The 18,830-nt window shown below is 45.3% G+C and overlaps 1 protein-coding gene across 1 annotated transcript in view; it reads left to right on the forward strand.

The window, feature by feature from the left end:
- The first annotated feature begins 640 nt into the window (after window positions 1-640).
- The window catches only part of PRICKLE1 (prickle planar cell polarity protein 1), a 101,312-nt gene continuing 83,122 nt past the window's right edge, over window positions 641-18,830 (forward strand). Inside the window, exon 1 of the mRNA XM_075344980.1 lies at window positions 641-739. The gene's annotated coding sequence lies outside the window, so the exon portion shown is untranslated. The remainder of the gene's footprint in view (window positions 740-18,830) is intronic.

Genomic DNA, 18,830 nt, shown 5'->3' on the forward strand with positions numbered 1-18,830 from the left:
ACAGGCTTTCTCCTTACCCTCCTATGCCCGCTTAGATGCCCATCTGACAGCTGTGACTGTTGTGATTACAGGCTTTCTCCTTACCCTCCTATGCCCGCTTAGATGCCCATCTGACAGCTGTGACTGTTGTGATTACAGGCTTTCTCCTTACCCTCCTATGCCCGCTTAGATGCCCATCTGACAGCTGTGACTGTTGTGATTACAGGCTTTCTCCTTACCCTCCTATGCCCGCTTAGATGCCCATCTGACAGCTGTGACTGTTGTGATTACAGGCTTTCTCCTTACCCTCCTATGCCCGCTTAGATGCCCATCTGACAGCTGTGACTGTTGTGATTACAGGCTTTCTCCTTACCCTCCTATGCCCGCTTAGATGCCCATCTGACAGCTGTGACTGTTGTGATTCCAGGCTTTCTCCTTACCCTCCCATGCCCGCTTAGATGCCCATCTACCCATGATAGTCGTGCTCCATAGTGAGGAGGACTTTACTCTTCTACAGTGAAGAGTTGACCAGCCGCGTCCTGCGGGGACACAGCTGACTCTGTGCGCTGATTGGCTGAGGCACGCAGCTCTCAGCCAATGAGCAGGCAGGGAGCTCTTGTCACGGCAGCTGAGTGCCGAGCTGGCCGCAGTGTCGGAGCAGGCAGCAGTCAGTGAGGAGTGCGCGCACCTACAGCGCAGTGCTGGGGAGCGGTGACAGGAGTGCACAGCACGGCCGGGACACTGCTGCACACACTCAATGGTAGGTCGCTGCTTGCTTGCTAAGCTGGTGTTTGTGGTGCCGCTGGTCACATTGGTAACTCTCCTCAGTTTGCGCTGGAGCTCGTCTGTGCAGTGTCTGGAGGGGGATGTGTGAGGAATGTCCGCCACCCGGAGCTCTGTCCCCTACACATTCCTTCCAGACTGCATTAGTGTAACGGGACGCGCTGCCCGGAGCACACACTCGCTTCACCTCAGTTTGGGCACCAGTTGCTGCATTAACCCTTCACTCCTCGGAGTCCCGCTGCTCTGCAGCTCCCCCTGCCGGCCACGTGTGGCCACAGCGCCCATAGCCTGAGTTATGAGCTCCTGGCGCTCTACAATGAGGTTATTAGCCTCCTCAAGTCATTAAACGGATAGTTTATGGCCATCGGTGCAGAAATGAGTGTTCCCCAGAGTGTGACAGCCTCATCTGGCGCCGGGTAGTGTTAACCATATAATAGAGCTGTTGATCTTCTTGCAAGTAAATGGCATCCCCTTGGGGAAGTGATGGGGGATGAGACTGATGGCTAAATCACATGTCTACTAAATGAGCATCATGGGTTCAAGGCTGGGGAATGTGATTGGCTTTGTCTGTCATAGTTCGTGTGTTGGGATGTGAAAACACTCCGAAATAAATGTAATCCCGTGTATTGGAAATGTGTCAGAATGAATGAGCTGGAAAATCCTCTCTTGTTGGAAAAGCTGTTCCCTAAGGGGATGTAAAGGAGGCTTAAGCGAGAACACTTCTAGTAATGCTGGGCTGGAGCCCCTCTACAGTGCTGGAGAGAAAAAGCAGATGTGGAGACCCCAGAAAAGCCAGCGTCCTGCGGCGTCCGCTGGGCTTAGGGCTGTCACAGGTAATCCAAGGCAACTGCTACTCTACCGGACCTGGAGGGGGAATGTGACGCCGCCATGTCACGTATGACGCCAAGGATTTAGTGCTAGTGTCCGCCACAATTGCTGATTTTCACCAGATCGGTTGTACCTTAATTGAAAATTATACACAAATAGTCAATGAGACTCCAAAAATATGATCCTTACATATTTTCCTTTTTATTTTTAATTTTTTTTTGTGGCCGTTGGTTGCTTCTAGAAGCCATATATTGCTGATCACATGAAACTTTGTCCTTTACCTTTCTTTCCGATCTGCCACCTTCCAGCCAATGCTTACCAGATGTGTCCGCTTTGGCTCATGGCTTCTTTACTAGCCAAATGCTTGCATTGCTGGCCCTGGCATCTGTTTAGCGGGTTGGCATTGGTACCGGAAGCTGTATCTTCACTATAACACTAACTTTGGGCTGGTCTATTGCGCCAAATGGCTTAAAGGAAAAGTATGAAGGAAAGCTCTGTTTCTTCTGTTTTGTATTTTTAGTGTATATTCTGGTATCCTCCATTTTTCGTTAGCCATTAAAAGGTATCACAAGATTATAATTTTGTTCCTCTCACTGAGAACATGCAATAATTTCTCTTTTGTATTCATATCTGGCTCTGAAACCTGCACGTATGATTCCAGCCTTATTGTGGATAAGGCCATGTTGAGCAATTAACGCAAACTATCTAATCTTCCCATAATGTTTAGGTAAAGTAGAGGCATTTTCCTGTACATGCTGACCTCTCTGCGGGGAGAATGCATTTTAATTCATTTATTGATTCTCGCTTAGTGCTAGAGAAGTCTTGGAACAACATGATTGATTAGAAGCCAGAGAATTGAGGAGGGGCGGTTGGGTGGACGTCAGCCTTTCTGGGGATAAGTGGTTTCCCATTGCACTCTATATCTGAAACTGCCCTCCACTGTGCACTCCAGCATATTGTACTTGACAGGGTGGGTACACGCGGGCACCACTTCCTAACTCTGTTTTCTAAATGGACCTTATTTGTACTTTTCGATATATATACATGACCTAACACCCTAACCTACTGTATCCTCCCCTATCCCTTGTAGACTGTGAGCCTTCGCGGGCAGGGACCTCTCTCCTCCTGTACCAGTCTGTGTCTTGTACTGTTTATGATTATGTACTTGTCCCTATTATGTATACCCCTTTCACATATAAAGCGCCATGGAATTGATGGCGCTATAATAATAAATAATAATAATAATAATAATGACCCAAGTGTGCGGTTTGGTGCCGAGCACTTCCATCTGTCTCATTCGCAGGCCAATATTCTATAAAGGGTGTGAGTTTCACAGTGTTTGCCCAAATGTGACTCCAGATGTGGGAATTCAGCTGTTCTGTCACTTTGGTGACAAGTGGTCCTGTCCCAATAAGTTTTTGCTTTCACTATTTTCTTTAACTAGGTGTCAAAGTTTCAACCTTGTGCCATTGTAAAGAAAATCTACTAGCCCGCTGGGAGAGCTCAGACTCGTTTGGCCATCTTTATTACACTTCTATTCTAAATTACTATTTAGGTGGAAACTTTAGAAAACCTGGCTTTCGGTGTCCTGTTCCTGGGGAATCTGTTCATGTATTAGGTTTATGAACAGCGAGATGATGTAGCGTTTTAGGAATCCTCTCTGTTAAGCAATATTTACTCTTGCTGGAGGTATTAAACCGGGACCATTTATCATCCTGTCAAGCCGGGTTCAGTTTAGTCTGACTTCAATGTACTCTCAGTATTCTGGTGACTTTGCCTGTAGACAGAAATCTATCATTATACCTTTGCTGGGGGTCTGATGGACGGGGAAGAAGAGGATGTGGGTGATGCTATTCTCCATGCAATCAGGCCTAGAGCCAGGAAATACTAGAAGGGTTTTCTGGATGCATTTTGGGGGTAGGAGCTGTAATCTCAACCAGCGCTGCGATATTAGAGGATAGAATTTGAGTCAGGATCTTTCTAATTTGTGATGGTTATGAACAGAATAGGGGAAATGTCTGGGGGCGGCCCCACAATGCTGTCTTTTTTAATGTCTGTTACTGGGGCTGATTCAAGTGATGTTTCCGAGACCATTAAGGGGGGAAAAAGCAATTTATATACCTCAAGTGACAGATGCAATCTGTTCTGCCACAGAAAGCCCAGACAAGGAAGACAGTTTATCATGTTTTATAATCTGATGTATAGGGAGTTGCGGTTTGTCCACTTTATAATAGGGATTCCAGTGAGTCTTTATGAATAAGCAGAAAAAAATGCATGAGGGGAATGGTTAATAGTTAAACTATTAAGATTAGAGGCAGATGTGTGCCTAAAAAAAAAACCAAAACTGTTCTCAGCAATATCCCATAGGGAGCTGGGCAGAGAAGTAAACCTTCATTAGTCTGTGACTTCTGTACTCTTTGAGGCTGCATTACTAGCAAAGGTAATTATGGCAAATTCCCTGCTAGCCGTCAGAGCACATTTTTTGTTTTACTAGTTGTTTATTTTTGCTTTTCACAATATGTGATCTGAACTGTATCGGTTTTTGTGGAACAGTGAAATCTAGTTTGAGTTCATGTTAAAAATCAACTCCTTACAGCTGATGCCATCCAAATAATATGGACAGGGGGGCTGAAGGCCTTTCCTGATAAGTTGCTTGCACTATGCATTCTTTACTCCAATATATAAACCTCTGGAATCCACTTCTTCATGACTGAGTGAGTAATGTTGACCAACAGGCTCATGTGTGCTTATATATGTGATCAAGATATATGGAAGACAATAACCCTTATCATTTGAACATTTATTTCCTTGAAGGGCTTGTTCAACTATTGTTAAAAGGGCAGAGTATGTAGTTGAGTTGACCAAAAGATTTGGAAGACTCTGGTCCATCCACCATTTCGGACCAGAGCCCTTTGCACCTCTGCTTTCCTGCTGGCATCCCCAAATCTTTTTGCTTAACTTTATTAATCAAAAGAAGCTGTACTTGCAATCTCTAAACCCCATTCTCTAGTGCAGGCCTCTCTGGTGGTCTCCACTAGGACACAAAGTAATGACCTGGCTCACTCAGCTAACCGTTGAGACTTGTGGCTGGCTGCAAATGTCTGTTAACTTGAATGGAATGACATTTGAGACCACAGGAGTGGCCTGCACTCAAGTAGTGGGGTTCAGAAGTCTTGAATAATTTTTTTTTATCATGTACCCTGCCTTTAAAAAAAACAAAAAAAAAACCAACTTGTAATGTTATTGACCATACTCCTTAGCTGTTGGTTGAAGTCTTGGCTAAAAGTGCATCTTGAAGGGAACCTGTCAGCAGTAATTTTGCCCTAAACCTAAAAGTTTCCCCTTCTGCAGCTCCTGGGCTGCATTCTAGCAAGGTTCCTATAGTTATTCTGCCTCCTTTTAGATAAAAATAAATAGTTTATAAAGTGGTACCTTTTCAGTTTGAAAATCTTGTTAATGGTACACGGGGGCGGGCTGTCTGTTGTCCGTTACTGTCCCTCCTGCCGCTTTAGACCGTCCCCCAACGCTCATTTACATACCTCAGGACGCCGCCCAGTGCGTCCGATATCTCGCGCTTGCGCCGTGCCACTGTAGCGGGACTGTGCACAGTAGGACCGCTGGTGACGTTGTGCAGGCACGAATTATGGGCGGCGCTGTGATTTTCATCAGCAAGCTCCCGCCCATAATTTCGTGCCCGCGCTTTCCCCTCTGCCTCCACCATTCTGTGCATGCCCTGGCAAGATGACCAGATGATCGGTGGTGTCCTGCTCCGCTCCTCCCATCTATTTCCTCCTCCAGGGCTAGATGGGAAAGAGGTGACGTTGCATCATCTGGCCAGGGCATGCGCAGAACAGTGGAGGCAGAGGGGAAAGCGCGGGCACGAGATTATGGGCGGGAGCTTGCTGATGAAAATCACAGCGCCGCCCATAATTCGTGCCTGCGCAACGTCACCAGCGGTCCCACTGTGCACAGTCCCGCTACAGTGGCACAGCGCAAGCGCGAGACATCGGATGCACTGGGCGGCGTCCTGAGGTATGTAAATGAGCGTTGGGAGACTGCCTAAAGCGGGAGGAGGGACAGTAACAGACAAGACAGCCCGCCCCCGTGTACCATTAACAAGATTTTTAAACTGAAAGGTACCACTTTATAAACTAATTATTTTGATATAAAAGGGGGCAGAATAACTATAGGAACCTTGTAATCTGTTTTCTAAAGGTAGACATTTTGCTTTTAATGTCAGGACAATAGGCTGCCATTAGTGTTGAGGTATTAAAAAGAACCTGTTGGGTCCCCTGTGTCCCCTCCAAAACCACAAGTAGTTGTATCTTCTTATCTAAGATCCCTGTCTAAAGCTGGGTTTATACACTGCAACATCGCAAACGACATCGCTGTAACGTCACCGGTTTTGTGACGTTACAGCGACCTCCCCAGCGACATTGCAGTGTGTGAAACCTATCAGCGACCTGGCCCCTGCTGTGAAGTTGTGATCGCTACAAATCGTTCAGGACCATTCCTAGGTCCTTTGTTTCCCGCTGTGCAGCATGCATCGCTAGCAAGTTTCAGTGTGTAAAGGGGACTTTACAGCGACTCCGCGGCTCTGTCTGTGTAGCGTCCTGATTAGCGGTCACCGGTGAAGGATTCACCGGTGACCGCTAATCCCACGAGTGACTGAAGTGTCCCCCCCTCTCTCATACTCACCGATGCCCGATCACCGGTGCTGCACGGCGTTCACTCTGCTCCAGCGGCTTTTCCTTTTTTGAAAAAGCCGGCCGCTCATTAAACAATCTCGTATACCCTGCTTTTCCCCGCCCACCGGCAAATATGATTGGTTGCAGTGAGACACGCCCACACGCTGAGTGACAGCTGTGTCACTGCACCCAATCACAGCAGCCGGTGGGCGTGTCTATACTGTGCAGTAAAATAAATAAATAAATAATTAAAAAATCCGGCGTGCGGTCCCCCCCTATTTTAATACCAGCCAGATAAAGCCATACGGCTGAAGGCTGGTATTCTCAGGATGGGGAGCTCCACGTTATGGGGAGCCCCCCAGCCTAACAATATCAGTCAGCAGCCGCCCAGAATTGCCGCATACATTAGATGCGGCTGTTCTGGGACAGTACCCGGCTCTTCCCGATTTGCCCTGGTGCGTTGGCAAATCGGGGTAATAAGGAGTTATTGGCAGCCCATAGCTGCCAATAAGTCCTAGATTAATCATGTCAGGCATCTCCCCGAGATTCCTTCCATGATTAATCTGTAAGTGACAGTAAATAAACACACACGCCCGAAAAAATCATTTATTAGAAATAAAAAACACTAACAAATTCCCTCATTACCAATTTATTACCCACAACAAAGCCCTCCTTGTCCGGCGTAATCCACGGTCCTCTAGCGTCGCATCCAGCTCTGCTGCATGCAGGTGACAGGAGCAGCAGAAGACACAGCCGCTCCTGTCACCTGCACGCAGCTAATGAAGAGAGCCGTGTGATCGGCTGAGCTGTCACTGAGGTTACCTGGATCCAGCGGTGGCCGCGGGTAACCTCAGTGACAGCTCAGCTGATCGCGCTACTCACCGCCGCTCCGGTCAGCTCCACGCAGCAAATGAGGTGAGTAGCGCGATCAGCTGAGCTGTCACTGAGGTTACCCGCGGCCACCTCTGCATCCACCGCTGGATCCAGGTAGCCTCAGTGACAGCTCAGCCGATCACAAGGCTCACTTCATTAGCTGCGTGCAGGTGACAGGAGCGGCGGTGTCTTCTGCTGCTCCTGTCACCTGCATGCAGCAGAGCTGGATGCGACGCTAGAGGACCGTGGATTACGCCGGACAAGGAGGGCTTTGTTGTGGGTAATACATTGGTAATGAGGGAATGTGTTTTGTGTTTTTTATTTCTAATTAATAAATGATTTTTTCGGGCGTGTGTGTTTTATTTACTGTCACTTACAGATTAATCATGGAAGGAATCTCGGGGAGACGCCTGACATGATTAATCTAGGACTTATTGGCAGCTATGGGCTGCCAATAACTCCTTATTACCCCGATTTGCCAACGCACCAGGGCAAATCGGGAAGAGCCGGGTACAGTCCCAGAACTGTCGCATCTAATGTATGCGGCAATTCTGGGCGGCTGCTGACTGATATTGTTAGGCTGGGGGGCTCCCCATAACGTGGGGCTCCCCATCCTGAGAATACCAGCCTGCAGCCGTATGGCTTTATCTGGCTGGTATTAAAATAGGGGGGGACCGCACGCCGGATTTTTTAATTATTTATTTATTTATTTATTTTACTGCACAGTATAGACACGCCCACCGGCTGCTGTGATTGGGTGCAGTGACACAGCTGTCACTCAGCGTGTGGGCGTGTCTCACTGCAACCAATCACATTTGCCGGTGGGCGGGGAAAGCAGGGAATACAAGATTGTTTAATGAGCGGCCGGCTTTTTCAAAAAAAGAAAAGCCGCCGGAGCAGTGTGAACGCCGTGCAGCGCCGGTGATCGGGGATCGGTGAGTATGAGAGAGGAGGGGAAATCGCCAGCAAATGAGGTGAGTAACGCGATCAGCTGAACTGTCACTGAGGTTACCCGCGGCCACCGCTGCATCCACCGCTGGATCCAGGTAACCTCAGTGACAGCTCAGCCGATCACACGGCTCTCTTCATTAGCTGCGTGCAGGTGACAGGAGCGGCTGTGTCTTCTGCTGCTCCTGTCACCTGCATGCTGCAGAGCTGGATGCGACACTGGAGGTCCGTGGATTACGCTGGACAAGGAGGGCTTTGTTGTGGGTAATAAATTGGTAATGAGGGAATTTGTTAGTGTTTTTTATTTCTAATAAAGGATTTTTCGGGTGTGTGTTTTTTAACTGTAATTTACAGATTAATCATGGAAGGTATCTCGGGGTGACGCCTGACATGATTAATCTTGGACTTATTGGCAGCTATGGGCTGCCAATAACTCCTTATTACCCCGATTTGCCAACGCACCAGGGCAAGTCGGGAAGAGCCGGGTACTGTCCCAGAACTGTCGCATCTAATGTATGCGGCAATTCTGGGCGTCTGCTGGCTGATATTGTTAGGCTGGGGGGCTCCCCATAACGTGGGGCTCCCCATCCTGAGAATACCAGCCTGCAGCCGTATGGCTTTATCTGGCTGGTATTATAATAGGGGGGGACTGCACGCCGGATTTTTTAATTATTTATTTATTTATTTATTTACACGGCACACAGAGCCGCGCGGCATTAAATGAAGTCGGGTGAAGTTCACCTGCTTTTTTGACACGTCCCCAACGACCAGCTAGTCGCTCTGCAGGTCCGGATCGCTGTTAGGTCGTTGGCCAGGTCTGCCTGTTTGACAGCTCACCAGAGACTTTGTAGCGATCCCGGCTAGGTTGAGATCGCAGGTTCGATCGCTAGAAAGTCTGTGTGTAAACCCAGCTTAACAGGCCCTTTATTGCATTGGACACACACAGATCTTTAGAAAGTATTCCTAAAGTCCATTTATGTTATGCAAATGACCCCTTTGTGTAGTCAATGTTTGGGTGTTGGTTGTGACAGACTAGTCGGCCCACTTATAATGTTATCACGCCCCCTATGGGCATGATATAACATGAGCCAGTGTTATTGACAGCCTTCTGCAAATCTCGCACATGTGCAAGGCCTTGTTCACTAAAATAATTGCGCTTCTGAACCTGGATGTACGTGTCCCGTCTTCAGAGAGGCGCAGTGCTCAAGACCGGAAGTGCAGTAGACGGCTGTTCTTTGGCTCTTCTCTGTACGTAAGCAGTCTTCTGTGCCTATCTAAAGCGGGGACGCGTACACCCGGCTTCAGAGACTCAATGATGTTAGTGAGCAAAGCCGCATGTATGTACAAGCTTTGTATAGAGCTGATGATGACACTGGCTTTTGTAAGTCATGTTGTTATGCCCACAGGGGTGTGATAACATGCTAAGTGGGCCAAGCAGTTTGGGGAAACTATGCCTCATCAACTAGTCAAAGGGGTCCTTTTCATATCGCAAATGGACTCTACTAATACTTTTTCTAAAGATCTATTTGTGTATCCAATGTAATGTCTGTTAGGCAGGGAATTGGGTCCTGGGGGCACGTGGACCGGTCAGGTTCTCTGTAAGGGTGTAATATTTGGTATATACCTGTTAACTGTTTTCAATATATCTGTTCTTATACAAAAAAAATTGTTTAAAAGAACTGAGGACTCTCAGTTCTTTTAAACAATTTTTTTTATCTCTACTGGCTAACACGGTACAAAGATATATTTTACTTGTTCTTATACAGGCATTTCCATGTATATTGTAATATTTAGTAATGTGCATGGTGGAGACCTTTACAAAGTACAGATGCCAAGTAATGGAGTGCTTGCTGTTCTGAGCCTTTATGAATGATATGCTCTGGGGACTTTGCACAGTGCATATAGCTTAATCTAAAATAATGTATGCTCTTCTGGCTCTATAGAACTGCCTAGCTTTACAAAAGTCAGCATGGAGCTCTAGATCAGTCTCGACTAGTGCAATGTTTTCAGCCCCCCCAATAACCTAGGAATCCAACCAAAATATATTACCCATCTGACATTACCAAGTGCAGAATCAGGAGAATTTTAAAGCTGTTTAGCAGCCCGGCATATGTAACTTAATGACTCATTATTTTCATGCAAACTATTGGTCAAAACATATAGTAGCCCACCATTAAAGGCCTATACAGTCACGTGCTATGTGTTTATCACATTTTAATCATAGAGCTTGCTCCTGTGTGAAGAGCTTTGCTGAGCCTTCTGCTTAGTTGACACTTGTATGTACCAAGAGCAAATCATTGTTTTGGCTTGGAAGGTTTAGTATTTTATTAACCCAGATGTCACCTGTTAGGTGTAGATATTCAAACAAGAATGAGAAATCTAGAATTGATTTTGCTGTTGAACAATTTATAGTAGGTTCACATGTGTTGGACATGAGACTACCTGTTTACATCCAAGGCTGACATCTGAGGATTTTTCTTCTTTTGCGGTTATGCACAGTCGCATGTGGATGAGCCCATTCAATTTGCCAGTTTGTCTGAGTAAATAGTATGTTCTCCCCTTGCTCTCCAACCATGTGTGGGAATAAGGTCATAAAAACCTCGTATGTAGTAGATGAGAAATGTTTTTGAATCTGATGAATATTAAAGGGTCTGTGTCGGCACAGAATGACCAAACTACAGGTGCTCCGTGCATCGTGGCTATGCCAAACATTTAGGTGCACCTTCCTAACAGCTTTTTTTTTTCTCTCTATACCTACCCCCTTTCTTCTGTATTAAAAAAAAAAAAAAAAAAAAAAAAGAACTTTCAATCCGAATCAAACAAGGGTGGGGAATAGATAGAAAACAAGCAAGTGGGAAAGTGCACTTAAATGTTTGGCCACGCCATGATGCACCGAGCGCCCGTACAGTCTTTGAGATGAGAATTCTGTACCAACACTTTCATAAGACTAAATTCAAGGCTAGTTTAACATGAGTGTAACAAGTGCTCATTTTTGATTCTCAGTCCAATCACAGGTCTACTGACCTAGAATGGCAGCTTCCTTTCATATACCAGTTGAGTCAATAGACCTTTGAGCCATGCCATACAGCTTTTAACACTAGAAGTCCCAGGAATTTCGAGCTCCATAGGGTTCCAATGGTAGAAATGTCAAATGACCCCTCTCTGGGACTTCTAGTGTTAAAGAAAACCTGTCATCAGGTTCATGCATGATAATCTAAAGGTAAAGCCATGATGGCGCTGTTATACTGATTTATTAGAGACAGGGCAGAACTGTGGATAGGGTCTTCAGCTCTGGACCAGCACTTCTCCGCTGCATCTGGGGTCTTGATATTCTTCTTTGAAATTTTGCTCTGGTGCATTCCATGCCATGGGTAGAGCTTGCACAGTCAATCTAGAGGTGGGCTTTAGTGAAATGGTGCATGCGGAGATTGACTTCTTGGGGGGTGTCTTAAGTAAAATAGTACATGAGATCTTTCCTCATCATTGAGCTGAAATAAAATCTGTGCATACGCCACCACTGGTGTCATTTTACTGAATATTTCCGAGAGGTTGATCTGCACAAATACCACCCACAGCTGGGACGGTGCCAGTGCAAAATATGAGGAAAAAGATAGATGTTAGAGGCAGTGGAGGGGCTGGTGCAGACCTGAAAACCACAGTCCCAAAAATGTATAATAATTTAACAAAAACCAGGCTACAGATTTCTTGACTGAACATATCTATTAAATCCGTATTACAGTGCCATTATGGCCATACCTTTTATTTCACCATGCATGATCCTGATGACACGTTCTCCCCAAGGCTGTGTCCCACGATGAGTTTTTGTTGCTTCAAAATCGCAATGTCTTAGGCTATGTGCCCACGCTGCGGAAAATGCGCGGATTTTGCCGCGGATTTCTCGCGGAAAAGCCGCGGATTTCCCGAAAATCTGCAGCACAGCTACTCCCCCGCCATTTCTATGGCATTTTGGAAATGCTGTGTCCACGCTGCGTATTCTTCCACAGCGGAAATCGTGCGGATTTTCGTCCGGAAAAATCTGCAACATGTCAATTATTGTTGCGGATTTTCATCCGGATTTTGGCTTTAAAATTGGGAAGAAAAAAAAAAATCCGCACCAAAATCCGCGGCAATTCCGCGGTAAATCCGCACCTTTGAAAAGGTGCGGATTTTGCGGGAAAGCTGCAGATTTTTCTGCATCAAAATCCGCAGCTTTCCCGCAAAATCCGCACCTTTTCAAAGGTGCGGATTTACCGCGGATTTTGGTGCGGATTTTTATACATTCTCCCGTGGACACATAGCCTTACAGTTTTAACAAATTGGATGGGATTTATAAAAATCTTGCCCAATGAGTTTTGTTTTTTGTTAGTTTATATGGATAAAAAAAAAAAAAAACTAACTTGTGGTGCGGGTTTCAAATCCACAATATGTAAATCTCTTTTGCGGGTATGTTAAATTTTCTGTACTGATTTTCCACCCATGAACTTGCAATATTCCAAAACAAATGCTGAACAAACGCACAGTATGTTTCTACAGCGGAAATGCACTAATAAAGCATGAAATAAAAACATGACGTTTTATCAAAACCAACTACCAGGAAGTATGGGAAATAAAGCAGCTTTACGTGGAACATGGCATATCTAAAAAAAAAACTCAAAAAGGCAGTGAAAAAAAACCCACAACCTAATTTCTACAACATCAAAAACTTATTGTGGGAAAGTAATGTAAGTATTTTGTGACTTTTTTGCCTCAGTATTTGTAGCCAAAACCAGGAGTGGAGCAATCAGAGGAAAAGCAGAATAGAAACATGGGCTCCACTTCTGTATTTTATACTCCCTCCTGGTTATGGTTACAGATACTGGGGTAATAAACTCAGTGTGCATGTGGCCTAATGTAGCAAAAAAATGAACCTTTTTACTATTGTATGAAACTAGCCCAAAGGTAAAGTGTCTTGTAATAAAATACCATCTATCACCCCGCATATGATTACACAGAAAGAAGGGTGACAGGTTTTCAAACCTATCTGTTGAAATAAGGTTTTTTTTTTGTAGCTCTACAGGTAATGATTTATGGGAAGATTCATTAGAAAATGGTTTACATACATGTGTCTTTTAGCAGCTTTAGTGGAGAAAGCATCTGGCATGTTTAAAGGGAATCTGTTACTTCATTCTGCATAAACCATGGACAGGATAAATCAGCGCCTGGCCTTATAAGACTAGTCCGGTGCCACCCTCAGCTGGCTTCCCTCAGCGCCTCAGAGTGCTGACTGTCTCTCCCATAGTGATCTATGGGTGGCGCTGGACTGGTCTCATCTCTGGCTATGGTACCTGGCCATATCTTCTCACTATACCTTCTCTGCCATGCTACAGTGTTTCAGAAGCAAATCTACCTGGTTGCAATTGTGCAGACAGGCTCTGATTATTTTTTCCTGTGGCAAGTGACAGGTTCCTTTTACATCCTTATTTACCCTCACATTTGCTGATGGAGCAAAGTAAAGGCCACGTCTCACTAAGCGACATCGCTGCTGAGGCACGACTTTTGTGACGTAACAGCGATGTTGCTAGTGATGTTGCTGTGTGTGGCATCCAGCAACAACCTGGCCCCTGCTGTGAGGTCGCCGGTTGTTGCTGAATGTCCTGGACCATTTTTTAGTTGTTGCTGTCCCGCTGTGAAGCACAGATCGCTGTGTGTGACAGCGACAGAGCAACAACTAAATGTGCAGGCAGGAGGAGCCGGCTTCTGCGGACGCTGGTAACCACTGTAAACAGTGGGTAACCAAAAAGCCCTTACCTTGGTTACCAGCGCCCACCGCTCTCACGCAGTCAGTGCCGGCTTCCTGCTCCCTGCACACATAGCCAGACTACACATCGGGTAATTAACCCGATGTGTACTGTGGCTAGGAGTGCAGAGAACAGGGAGCCGGCACTGACAGCTGAGAGCGGCGGGCGCTGGTAACCAAGGTAAATATCGGGTTGGTTACCCCTGCCAGGTCAGGTTGCTGGTGGGATCGCTGGAGCGTCGCTTAGTGTGATGGTACCTTAAGGATGCACTCATGCATAGTGAATTTCCATAGATCCCATCAACCATTGTGGCGTTCAATGAGATTTAGTGCCTGTAAGTCTGCTAATCACAGATGTAAACATTTCAAGGCTCATGTAATGCTCTGTTTTCATGAAATGTTTGGCTTGTATTGGACTGTTCTTTCAAGTTACTTTAGAAAACCAGATTGTATCCCATGTTATTTGTTTGTTTTTCCCTATCCTGTTTCACATTACGCTTTGAGCACACCGCTTTGTGGCAATGCTGCATTCTGTTCTGCTTTTTTACTTTGGTAGTGTTATGTTTTGAAGGTAACAAAGTGATCAGATTTCCTTGGCCATCCAAGCATGGTCTCTAGCTTGCAGATAAGTGAGCAATTATCTGCTGGGTTTATTGGTGACAAGGCAGTCTTTGGAATGACAGCCACTTTCAACAGATTGCAGATCAAAAACGTGGTGTGTTATTTCAGTTGTTTTGGTTTTAAAGTGTCACCATTTCCAAGATCTTGTCTGACTTCCGTCACTTGAACAGTGTTTCTTTATTTCACGGTCACTCACTTCTATTGCAGTTTTTGTTGATGTTTTTGGAGCCTGGTGGCCTAGATGGGGAATTGGTAACTTTACAGATGTTTACCACATACTACTGTTAACTGCATGGCTCCTAGGAGTCGGGGACATCATGCAACTAGACGTTTTCTGCTGGCTATTGACTTTTGGGTTGTTCATAGGCATGTCTGTCTTCTAAATTCCACTATATTTGCATATCTGCTTGGTAACAATCCTAGGTGGGAATAGTGGTTGTAGATTAATAATGTGATCGCTAAACTGGGGAAAACCTTCCGAGAACTGCATGTGCGTGAATGTTTGTATATTAAATATATATTAGTTTGTCTGAACTTTTTTATTTTGTGCAGATGTTTCTCTTTCAGCTGCCTTTGTTATCTGAAGCAAATATCCTGTAGATCCCAATTATGTTCATTTTGACTTTAGCGGCAATTTTGTTTGAAATGCTTCCAGTTACACACATTATTGGCAGCATAAGACAGCTGCAAGCCAAAAGCGTTTTCAAGTGTTCCCCGCTAGACTGATTGCTTTTGAGTTTAATAAAGTCTGTTGCAAGGCTCCCTCTGATGTATTTTAACACACATATTTCCCCTCTTTTTAGCAGATGACCTGTATAGTGTGTGTTATTACATAATGTAGGCATGTTGCCCATATTTCTAAACTGTTGGCACTGCCCAGAAGGTGCAGTAGTGAGAAAGTAGTCATGGCAAAAAAACAGCCTGAAAAAGAAAATCTGCTGCAGTACTTAACCCTGTGCCTGGGAGCTAAAGGCAGACCCCATGGGGATTTCTATATTCCAAGCCAAAACAGGGCATCTAGAGTGAAGGAGTTTTGCCATGTAAGGAATTCAGATGTTAATTGTATAGAACATCCGCTCCCCCAATTTGCCAGAAATTAAACATACGAAGAAGCTGAAATATACAGTGCATATAATTCTGCGATTTACTTTAGCAGCATTAGAGCTGACAATGATGTACATGTCCAGTGGTGGCCACATATGTGGAGATTGTACAATTTTACTGGGGTCCTGAATTCAAAACGCTGCAAGGAGTTTGCATGTTGTCCCCATGTTTGCATGTATTTTTCCTATGGTTTCTTCTCTCGTTTGAAAAGCCTACTGCTATGGAATTTTAGATTGAGCTCTAATTGGGACAGTGGTACTGATGTTTGTAAATAAAAATTTATTTTTTTTATTTATTATTATTATACCATTTATTCCATGGCGCTTTACATGTGAAAAGGGGTATACATAGTATGGACAAGTACAATAATCAGAAGTCACAGACAGGTACAGGAGGAGAGGACCTTGTCCGTAAGGGCTCACAGTCTACAAGGGTTGAGTGAGGATACAGTAGGTGAGGGTAGAGCTGGTTGTGCGGCGCTGTATCAGTCTGAGGGTTACGGCAGGCTGTAGGCTTGTCGGAAGAGGTGTGTCTCGGGCTGTAGGCTTGTCTGAAGAGGTGTGTCTTCAGGTTAATTTTGAAGCTTGTCAGGGTGGGCGAGAGTCTGATATGTTGTGGTAGAGCATTCCAGAGTATGGGGGAGGCAGAAGAGAAGTATTGGATGTGATGGTGGGGAGAGGAGATGAGAGGGGAGTAGAGAAGGAGATCTTGTGAGGATCGAAGGTTACGTGCAGGTAAGTACCAGGAGACTAGGTCACAGATGTAGGGAGGTGACAGGTTGTGGAAGGCTTTGTAGGTCATGGTTAGGGTTTTGAACTGGAGTCATTGGGCAATGGGAAGCCAGTGAAGGGATTGGCAGAGAGGAGAGGTCGGGGAGTAGCGGGGAGACAGGTGGATCAATACGATGATGATGCTGCATAAGTTAAAGGCCAATTTATACAGTATAATGAATGACCATTTCTGAAAGTGTTTGCAATCACCACTACGTACTACTCATTGCCCTGTAAGAGGATGAATAATTTTCAACCAATGGAACAATTGTTGATACCCTAACTTGACCCACTTGTTCTTACTATGTTTTTAGAGGATAGATAGCACTTGGCTTGTATAAACTTGCATGTTACTTAGAGTATGGAGAAGTAATTGGGCAAACTAAATGGTGCTGAATAAGTATGAAGTATGCCGTTCAAATCAATAGTTTAGGTTCTTGTAAGTAAAGGTCCTTCTTATACAGAACATAGTCTGTTTTTGTAGCCTCACTCCACTGCTCATGAAACGAAGATTCTGAGAAGTTGGACTCGCTGTATTAGCTCAAAATTTTATAATAGTAATGAAAATACGGTTTGTAAGCTAGCTAACCCCTTCAAAGCAATGATTCAGTCCCAACACATTTTGTGCTGTTTTGGTCAGTCATTGTCACCTCGTTTTTCTTCAGTCCCAAAACAAATGCCACAGCAGCATAGGGAAAAGTTTGGAAAGTCTGATCCACGTCCCTCCTTCCTTTCTCCAGATGGACATGGCAGCACCATCCATGCTATTCATTCCCATACCAATAGAAAGTTAGGGTATGTGCGCACGTTGTGTTCTGTGCAGTGCGGAAAAGAACGCACCCTCAGAACTGTAAACACTGCGTTTGTCAAAAAAATACATCCAAAACGCATGCGTTTTGGATGCATTTTTTTGCAGTGCGGTCCCACGATATTGAGAGTCGCGCAATGAGAATGAACTCGGATGAATTTCACCCGACTTCATTGTCATCCCTCGGCTCTGTCTGTCTCGCGTCCTGATTAGCGGTCACTCGTGAAGAACTCACCAGTGACTGAAGTGAGCAGCGTGATTAGCGCTGCCGTCACTCAGGTTACCCTCGGCCAGCTGGAGTCCTCCACCTGAGACCGCAACTCACCTGTGACATCATCGCTGATCGCACAGCTCACGTCAGTCACTCGGGTGACTTGCTGTCACAGTTGGAGGATCCAGCGGTGGCCGTGGGTAACCTGACGTCATCGCTGATCGTGCGGCTCACTTTAGTTGCTGCGTGGAGCTGACAGCGGTCTGGTCTGTGACCGCTCCTGTCAGCTTCATGTAGCAGAGCTGAGAGCGTGGAGATCCCCATCCTGAGAATACCAGCCTTCAGCCGTGTGGTTTTACCCTGTCTGGTATTAAAATCGGGGGGACCACACGATGTTTTTTTTTTTTTTTTTGTTTTTTAATTATTTATTTTACTGCACGATATAGACCCGCCCACCGGCGGCTGTGATTGGTTGCAGTGAGACATCTGTCACTAAGCGTGGGGGTGTGTCTGACAGACAGCAGGAGATTGACCGATATCCACAGACAGAAAGATTGACTGACAGTGACAGAGAGAGACTGAAAAGACCTGCGTTTTGCTTGTCAAAAAAGCATGTGGAATGTGTTTTGACCCATATCATTGATTTCAATGGGTGGAGAACGCAGCTACAATGCACAAAAGTGACATGCTGCTTTTTTTCCGCAGAGATTTTTGGCATCCAAAAACGCAGCATGCGCATTGAATTTTCGGACTTCTCATAGATTTTACTGGGCAAACCGAACGCATGCAATTTGGCACTGAAACGCTGCAGTTCAAAGTGCAGCATTAACGTGGGGAAAAAAACGCAACCTGCGCACATAGCCTTAGGAAAGGCTTGGTTCAACAGCATTCTTCCTGACTGTGTTACAACTAGAGTTGGGCGAGTACCTAACTATTCGTACTCTCTATACTGATAACTAGTACTGTCTAATACTCGCGTATTCATTCCAAATAGCGTGTGCCATGCAAGTCAGTGGGGAAAAATTCACACAGTAACGAGTAACCCGAGTGGTGTACTATTCGTGCGAGTAGCGAATAGTGCGGCATTCGGGTCATTCGTTACTTTGCAAGTTTGTCCCCATTGACTTGCATTGCACACGATATTTGGAACAAATATGCCATTAGTAGACAGTACTTGTTAGAAGTATAGCGAGTATTAATAGGTACGCGCTCAACTCTAGTTACAATCACTTGGGAGACTAATAAAAAGTGCACTGATCCAATATATGCAAGTGGCAGCAAAACAAGAGGTATGATGGCTAATTTCCAGGCACTTTAGGTCAACTTTTCGAGATATCAGAATGCGGGTTTGGTTGGGGTAAAATGTTTGTGTCTGATGACTGCCATGTTGGAAGATGTTCACGTGGCAGCATTATGACTTCCATTATATGAAGGGTTGTTA

This window comes from Anomaloglossus baeobatrachus, chromosome 4 (assembly GCF_048569485.1).
Source record: "Anomaloglossus baeobatrachus isolate aAnoBae1 chromosome 4, aAnoBae1.hap1, whole genome shotgun sequence".
In the NCBI taxonomy this organism is placed as follows: domain Eukaryota; kingdom Metazoa; phylum Chordata; class Amphibia; order Anura; family Aromobatidae; genus Anomaloglossus; species Anomaloglossus baeobatrachus.